This window comes from Pogona vitticeps, chromosome 8 (genome assembly GCF_051106095.1).
Source record: "Pogona vitticeps strain Pit_001003342236 chromosome 8, PviZW2.1, whole genome shotgun sequence".
In the NCBI taxonomy this organism is placed as follows: Eukaryota; Metazoa; Chordata; class Lepidosauria; order Squamata; family Agamidae; genus Pogona; species Pogona vitticeps.
In genome coordinates this window covers 10,083,957-10,092,645 of record NC_135790.1, presented here as the reverse complement: position 1 = coordinate 10,092,645, position 8,689 = coordinate 10,083,957, and the positions used below count along the sequence as shown (strand labels likewise).

Below are 8,689 nucleotides of genomic sequence, written 5' to 3'. Positions count from 1 at the left end.
AAAAAAAATAAAAATAAATCACACACATTCTTATCTATCAGATCATCTCATATCTATCTGATGTTTTCAGCATCAGAATGATAGATGCACCTGGGGGGAACCGCTATCCATTATTTGCTTGAAATCAAGGGAAAAGGGTGAGATGCCAGAGAATTGGAGGAGGGCTAATGTTCTCCCTATCTTCAAAAAAAAAAGGGGGGTGGGTGGGTGGGGGGGTGGGGAAAGGAACCTAGGAGCTACAGGCCATTCAGCCTGACATCAATCCCAGGCAAAATTCTGGAACAGATCGTAAAACAATGTGGTAATAACTAGAAGCCAACATGGATTTGTCAAGAACAAATCCTGCCAAACTAATTTTCATCAGGTCACCTCCCTGACAGACAGAGGGAATGCTGTAGATGTAGTATATCTTGACTTCAATAACGCTTTTGAAAAAGTGCCCCATGATATCCTGATTAGCAAGCTAACTAGGTGTGGGCTGGATTGCTCACATGACAGGTGGATACACAATTGGCTACAGAATTGTTATGCCAAACAATTTACCTTAAACAAAAGACTGAGACACGAAGGCTTTTCTATTGAAGTTCATTTTATTTACATGAGAACAAAACAAACAGAACACCACTGCAGTTGGTGGGAAGAAAAACCAATTTCACCTTAATTGTGGGTGATTAGGATTTCTTCAAAGAACAAAGGAATTGGTACAGTCTTATAGCTGTCCCCTCAGGGCGAGAGGGGTGGGCCTTTGAGGTCATTAAGTTAGTTAGCAACAATTCATTGGATTAGTGAAAACACATTTTAGACATGCGCAGAACAATTCACTTTCCCTAAATTGGGCCTTTGTCTCAACATTCCATGCTTATCTCAGAAAAGCGTGAGACCTTGAACAGAGAAGAAAAGGCAAGGAGAAAAGGGGGGGTCGAGGAGCCTGTTTTTACAAGGCTGGATAATCTCTTCTGAATACACACACAAACAGCTTGGTTTTCTTTTTCAAGTAAGAACAATCTTTTATGAGGCAATTGCCTCATTTGAATAAGTCAAACCTTTTGCTTCTATCAATTCCCCCGTTTTTCTTTTTATAATTTCTTTTGACTTATTCACAATTATGAAAACTTCCCCCCTCCCCCAGACCGACCAAAGGTGTCTTTCACTTGGACAATTTTCATAGGAGCCCCAGGTACAATCGAACTTTACAGGCACCTTCCTGAGGCTTGCAGGGCGTGGTAGATCAGGTGGCTAACTTCACACAGTTTCATACAGAAACAAACAGGTGAGTTTCTAACCTGCACTTGCTGCTATTCTCCATACCATGTTGTGCTGAACCCAGCCTATTCCACCACATTTAATTCTAGTCCAGCCTCCATTACCAATTACTGTAACACGGAATTCAATCCAAATTCTCTCGGGGTTTTCTCTAGGGTCATAACAAGTTTGAGTTTCAAGGGAGTCCTGACAAATTTTGTACTCTACCTTGCCAAATGCACAGGAGGCAATATTATCAACACAATTGAAGATGGACTTATAGGTTAAGGTCTGCTGTTCCCTGCTTCCCTGCCTTGTCGTTATTACACAGGGGCAGGTGGATCCTGTAGCTTGTAGCACAAGGCTCAAGAAGAGCCCTAACACTATCCTTATTTTGCCATCAACCCGTGGTCTGCCAATAAACAATTGCCTGATATTTCTCCAAGACATTAGAGGGGTGGGCTTTACCTCTGCTTGTAGTGGGAATTCCATTCCTCGTCCTCTGAATCTAGACTGGGCACTGACCAGGGGCTTGCGTTCTTGCACTTCTAACACGTTTCGTGGTGCACCGAAGATGCGTAACGGAGCCATCCCTTGGGAATTGGTCTCTGCCTGCGCCGAGCTATCAGATTGAATTCTCCACGGACAGCTTGCAATTGGCGTTTTTACAGCCTACAAGCTTCAGTCCACAACCCTTCAGGATATCTCACCTTAAGCACATACCACCTCAAAGCCGGGTTTTCGTCAAATTTAGTTATTCTGGCACTCCAATGGTGAGGGCAAAAATGGCAATGCAATAAACAGTAAGGCTCAAAAGGATCCAATCCTATCAGGGGGGGCCTTTTAAGTTTCAGATATCACCTGATACTCCGAGTAAACTGCCGGGAGGTGAAAGTATGAGAGTAGAAAGATCACTTTCCTGGGGAAATGACCTAGTCGGAGTCTGACTCTGATCCCGGGCTGATGTTGCTATCTCTGATTTTAATGAGGGGGCACTGCTTGCAATCTCGGTTATGCCAGAACTCTAGACTTGAAGCCAACTCAGTGCTAGTATACAAAGTTCCACGGCCCTTACCTCGTACCTCTTTGCGTACCATCAGTTGGTTACCACAGGCCAACCCTTTGTATTCAGTGTCCCAATAGGAAGTGGTTTGTATTTGTACCTTCCACTCTTCCACCTCCCCTTTTGGTGTTCGACTAATTGAACAGGAAAACCAGGGACAAATTCTACCTGTTATATAGGGAGTTATAGACATTACTCTGACAGCAATTACCCAAATAGTGGTAACCTGGGCAGGACAATGAAATCCGACAATCCTCATTACCACCGAGAACCCCACAAATCTGTAAAAACTCCGTTAAAGATTTTCCTTTCCTCCTCCCAATCAGTGGTCCCCTCGTCCTCCAACACTACTTGATCACCAATTGAATATCTTTTTAAGAAATAGAGTCCCCTAAGACTCCTGTCTATTCTCAAATGTACCTGCCAAGTTTGGATCAGATTATTAACTTTTCTTACTTCTATATACACACTAAAGAAAGGACAATATTTATGCGCTAACCGACTAATGGACATTACATATGTCATTTAAAAATAGTCTTTTAGTCCGTCCTTGGACACAGGCACAACTTTTCACCGTCCCTCAGGGTCGACTGCGCGCTTGGCTCTGGTATAGTGAGTCCAACCAGCTTCCTCAGTTTGGATGACAGTCTCTGTTGTCAACAGTATCTGGAACGGACCAAGCCATCTTGGGGCGAGCGGTTCACTCTCCCATGCCTTGATATAAGCCCAATCCCCGGGGTGGAAGGAATGCACTGCTACCTCCAATAGCGTCCGTTGCACTGAAATGCCTCGCTCCCTGTTATCGGAGAAAATAGAGAATAGGGCCAGCAAATACTTTCTTATAAAGGCATCCTTGAACAAATCTAAATTAAGGCTCACTCTCTGTGTATCTCTGTGCATTAACATCCCAAATTTCCATTCTGCACAGGCTTCAAAGGGCGAGAGTCCTGTAATGCTATGCAGCTGCTAGGGGCAAACCCTTCGGTCAGGGCAACTGCGCTTGTTGCATCAACTATTAATTTGCTCTTTCAAAGTCTGGTTCATCCTTTCAGTTTTTACCCCTGTTGCTAACCATTGATTGGATTAACCCATATCTACAAATAATTTGTTCCAATAAGATTTTACAAACTGTCCCTGCCGTTGCCCGAGCCGTAGGGTATGCCTCTACCCAGCCAGTGAGCTGATCAGTTATTATCAAACACTGATTCCAAAGTCCTGACTTTGGCATATCAATAAAATCACATTGCAAATGTTCAAAGGGGTGGATGGCCAGAAGTCGTCCTCCCATTTCTGTTTTTCTCGGGTTATTCTTATTTACTCTCTGGCAAGGAATGCAGTGGGCTAAAATGGTGTTGGCGTGTGACCACACTTTTCTTCCCTGTATATTTTTGCAGAAAGGCTGAGACCAGAGCCTTAACTCCCCAGTGTCCTCCCTCATACAATGCCTTGAGGACTTCCCTGACCACCCCCTCGGGCAGCCATTGTCTTCCATCTCTCAACTTTAGCGTGCCATTCACCATTGTAGCTCCCTGCTCCTCTGTCAATTCAAGCTCCTTTGTGAATACACCAAAGGGGCAGTGATCTCTTTACTGGTAGGAATAAGGGCTGCTAAGAGGGCGGGATTCAATTCTTTTCCTGCCACCTTTCTTGCCACTTCGTCAGCCAGCCGGTTTCCTACTACCTCCGGGGAGTTTCCCTTCTGGTGCCCTGGAATGTGGATAATAGCTACCTCGGACTGGAGGCTCAACGCTTCTAGAGTGTCCAGTACCAACTGATGGTGGGCCAGATTCTTTCCTTGGGATGTCCTCTTTCACTCCAAATTTTTCCAAAAACGTGGACTACTCCACATGCATACTTAGAGTCTGTCCAGATATTTACAGATTTTCCTGTGCTTATTTCTAAAGCTCTTTAGGGCATATAATTCTGCTGTCTAAGCTGACATGGACGGGGGAAGGGGTCCAGATTCAACTTCGAACCCCTTATCCTCTCTACCACTGCATATCCCGTTATTCTTTTCCCATTCACTACTCTAGAGGAACCGTCAGTGTACAAGTTCCATATTCCCTCTATTGCCTCTTCCTGTAGGTCTTCCCTAAACTTTATCTGTAGACCAGTCAGGGCAATACCATCATGTTCATTACACAGTTCCTTCCTGACAGTTTCTGATAAACCCTCAGTATTAGATCGAGTTTTTCAAGGAGAATAGCCTCGATCTGTAGCAGCCTACTGACCATCATCCACCGCCAAGGATAGTCCTATGCTGGTGTGAAAAATGCAGGACAATCACTTCCTTTGTTCCTATGTTGCATTTACTCCTGTTCTCAAATTCTTCACCTTAAAACTGAAATATATTCTCCTAACGATTTCCGGATTTAGGCTCGATGTAGTTGTTTGTTATAGGAATTAAACCATAACCCATAGTTTGCAAGGCATCCATGCCAATGATTAGATCCTCTGTGGCTTCTGGATAATTCACTCTCAATAAAAATACTACACATTTTAATCTCTTAAAACTGGTAGTGACCCCTGAATGCAAAAGTGACTTCTAAGGAATTCCCACAGAAAGTGCCTATGTAAAACAGGCAAACCATTCCTGGTGTGAAATCAACCCCCCTTGTCTCTCCAACTCCCACTTTGTGCATCTGGAGAAGCAAGGAGGGGGATCTGAACATTCCCAGCAATTCTGCTTGCTATCTCTTATCTACTAACCTATTTCTTTCTCCTGTCTTCAAATTCTCTTTCTTTACATTTCTCTATCACTGCCAACATCTTCACACCTCCAAAGCCTCCTTTTCAATTCAGGCTTTTAAACACGTACTTCTGCCAATCAATCCACATACTGCATCTGTCATTTTCCTGCATGTTTTTCTGTGGGATTCCATAGTCAACAATTCCCCTAGTGTCTTTTGTGTGTGTGTGTGATTTCCCCCATTTTCTAACTACAAATTTTACAGATCCAGAAGTGTAGCTTTCCAATAGGCTTTTACAGCCCCTTTAGATGGAAAAGAATTACCCTGTTAATCACTAAAGTCTGCATGTGTTTATACAGTCCTAACCTTGGCCGGGATCTCCCTCCCTCAACACCAGGCGATTTTTTTTTCCTACTCTGTGCCTACTCTTAACCCTTTATACCCCAGTAAGTTTAACAAGCCAAAAGAGCTTTTTCTCACTCCCTGTTCTCCATTCGCTCCTATTTCTCTTAGGACTCCTCCTGAGGATTCCATTTCATATACACTTTTGGATAACATTCTCTGTGTTTTTCCTGAACTTTGAGAAAGTTACGTTCCTTCTTCTCTTTTTAATCCTTTTTCCTTTCAGCTAACTATAGTGCTCAGCTTAGAGCAAACAGTTCTGCTGTCCGAGCTGGCATGCACTATTAGTTTTGTTAAGGACTCCTTTCCTGAATCTCCTTCCTCCTCTAGCTGCATCGCTTGTTGATACACACTTATTTTTCCCTCCTTTCTAGCCTTTCCTTTCCCATTTCCCCTCAAAACTCTTTACCTGATCTTGCAACAACTTTCCTTGCCTTCTTTACAATATACTCTCTCTCTTTGCCTAGCTTCACCTAAGTATTTCCTGAGCCACCTTAAAAGTGAACACAGTCAGGGCCCCTTGCCCCCCCTTTCTCTTTCCCTTCTCTTCTGAGCGGGTAGGGCAGAGAAAAACTCCTCCAGTTTCTTTTCTGTAACTTGGACTTTATATCCGGGTAACACCCTGACACAAATTCCAATCTCAGAATATTTTCATTTCCTGAATCTTCTGGGTCCAGCCCAGTGTTCCTTCGCATATTGCGTTTTAGCCTTTCCAGATATTCAACTGATATTCTTTTCCTTAGGGTTGACCAAAAAGCCAATTTCATGCTAACAGTCTTAGGGACTGTTGCCTCCAACCCTTTCAACAAGAACTCTTTCATTTCTGCACTTCGCCCTCTGATATTTTCATCCTGAAAATCCCAATCTCCAGGGGTTACTTCTGGAAGGGATTCCCCGGCCGCCTGTTCTGTTCGAGCGGCAATTGCCAGAGTCTCCTATGTGACTCCGGCCAGCTGCTTACAAATGTGCAGCAGCTCTGTGGGCTTGTAAATCATAATCCCTAAAGCATCTCTGAGACTTCTCTGAGTGGATACTGGGCACTAACTCCCTGCTCTTTCATCTGCCGTGCCTTAGAGCGGGTCACCGGTCCCTCGGACAGCGTCCCGTCTTTATTTTCGCCATCCCCCTCCTTTTCTTTTACTGAGGTGGAGCAGTCCAATTTACAAACTCCAATTTTGTCATTTCCTCACCTTGTAACTTAGAACCTATCAAGTCTCTACTTACTGCCAGTTTTATTTCTTCTCCAAATTTGATTAGGTACCATATCCAAAAATCTACATAAGGGACACGGGGCGGATGGGCCAAATTTTGGCCCTTTAGAACGAATATCAAATTGTGTCTAAACTCCAGAGCACATGGACCATTTCCTTCTCTGTCTGAAACTCCTGTACCTTTTTACAGACTCCCAATGCAGCAACAGCTTGCCCACCGCACTGTTGCCAGGAATTCCTAACTCATTACCACCCCCACAAGGGCCTGGAGTCGGGGCGTCCCCCTCGGAATTCCTACCTCGGTCCCCTCTGGACCTTCTGGACCCCCGCGGGCCCTTTTTGGAAGTCTGTATTCCCATCCCACGGGAGACAAAGACATAAGGATAGGGAGGTTGCGTAGAGAGTAAGGGGTCTCTCTGACGCAGACACAAGGAGGGTACAGACAACAGTCGCACACCTTGGCCCAGGGCCCCGGACTACTTCAACGGCCACCTCTGGGAACCGCAAGGTCACTCACTCTTCATTCACACAACAACAACCAACCCTTTCAGAGTTTCCCACTACGACTTACCAGGTCCGTTGATCTGCTGGCTCGTTGATTCGTTGGCCGGCCGGCTTAAAAAAAAACTCTCGCGTTCGTGCCTCTTTCCGAGTTCTTGATGCCAAGCAGCCAAAGCGTCGGCAAGGAAGCGGCTGCCTTAAAAGAAGGCAGGGGCGCCTTCCGATTCACTTCACCACCGCCTGTTCTGCCTGACCTCAACTGGATCAAAATCCAGCCCCAATCGGGGCGTTTAGGGATCCCGGACGAGCCCCCAAATTGTTATGCCAAACAATTTACCTTAAACAAAAGACTGAGACACGAAGGCTTTTCTATTGAAGTTCATTTTATTTACATGAGAACAAAACAAACAGAACACCACTGCAGTTGGTGGGAAGAAAAACCAATTTCACCTTAATTGTGGGTGATTAGGATTTCTTCAAAGAACAAAGGAATTGGTACAGTCTTATAGCTGTCCCCTCAGGGCGAGAGGGGTGGGCCTTTGAGGTCATTAAGTTAGTTAGCAACAATTCATTGGATTAGTGAAAACACATTTTAGACATGCGCAGAACAATTCACTTTCCCTAAATTGGGCCTTTGTCTCAACATTCCATGCTTATCTCAGAAAAGCGTGAGACCTTGAACAGAGAAGAAAAGGCAAGGAGAAAAGGGGGGGTCGAGGAGCCTGTTTTTACAAGGCTGGATAATCTCTTCTGAATACACACACAAACAGCTTGGTTTTCTTTTTCAAGTAAGAACAATCTTTTATGAGGCAATTGCCTCATTTGAATAAGTCAAACCTTTTGCTTCTATCAGAATCATGCTTAGAGAGTGATTAATAATGGGCCTTTTTCTAACTCGGAGGAGGTCACAAGTGGGGTACCCCAAGGCTCGGTCCTGTGCCCAGTGCTCTTTAATATTTTTATTAATGACTTGGATGAGGGAGTGCAGGGAATGCTTCTCAAATGTGCAGATGATACAAAATTGGATGGAATAGCTAATACCCTAGAAGACAGAAACAAAATTTAAAATGACCTTGATAGGATGGAGCACTGGGCCGAAAGGAACAGAATGAAATTCAACAGGGATAAGTGCAAAGTACTGCACCTCAGAAAAAGAAGCCAATTGCACAATTACAAGATGGGGGATACCTGGCTCAGTAAAACTACGAGCGAGAAGGATCTTGAAATTGTCGTAGATCACAAGCTAAATATGAGCCAACAGTGTGGCTACAAAAAAGGCAAATGCTCTTTTAGGCTGCATTAATAGAATTTCCAAATCCTGTGAGGTGCTAGCCCCCCTCAATTCAGCACTGGTTGGGCCTCACCTCGAGTACTGTATCCAGTTCTGGACACCACACTCAAAGAAGGGTGCTAACAAATTAGAACAAATTCAGAGGAGGGCGACAAGGATGATCAGGGGGCTGGAAGCCAAGCGCTATGAGGAAAGACTGGAAAAATTGGGCATGTTTAGCCTTAAGAAAAGAAGACTGAGAGGTGATATGATAGCACTTTTCAAATATTTGAAAGGCTGTCTTACAAAG

At 44.4% G+C, this 8,689-nt stretch overlaps 1 long non-coding RNA gene across 1 annotated transcript; it reads right to left on the bottom strand.

Annotated features, from left to right (window-relative positions):
- Positions 1–1,082: 1,082 nt before the first annotated feature.
- Positions 1,083–7,966, bottom strand: LOC144584181 (uncharacterized). The gene is made up of 2 exons (XR_013538277.1): positions 7,180–7,966; positions 1,083–3,101 (listed from the first exon to the last, which is right to left on the bottom strand). It is a non-coding gene; the product is annotated as an uncharacterized LOC144584181 (long non-coding RNA).
- Between the last annotated feature and the right edge of the window lie 723 nt (positions 7,967–8,689).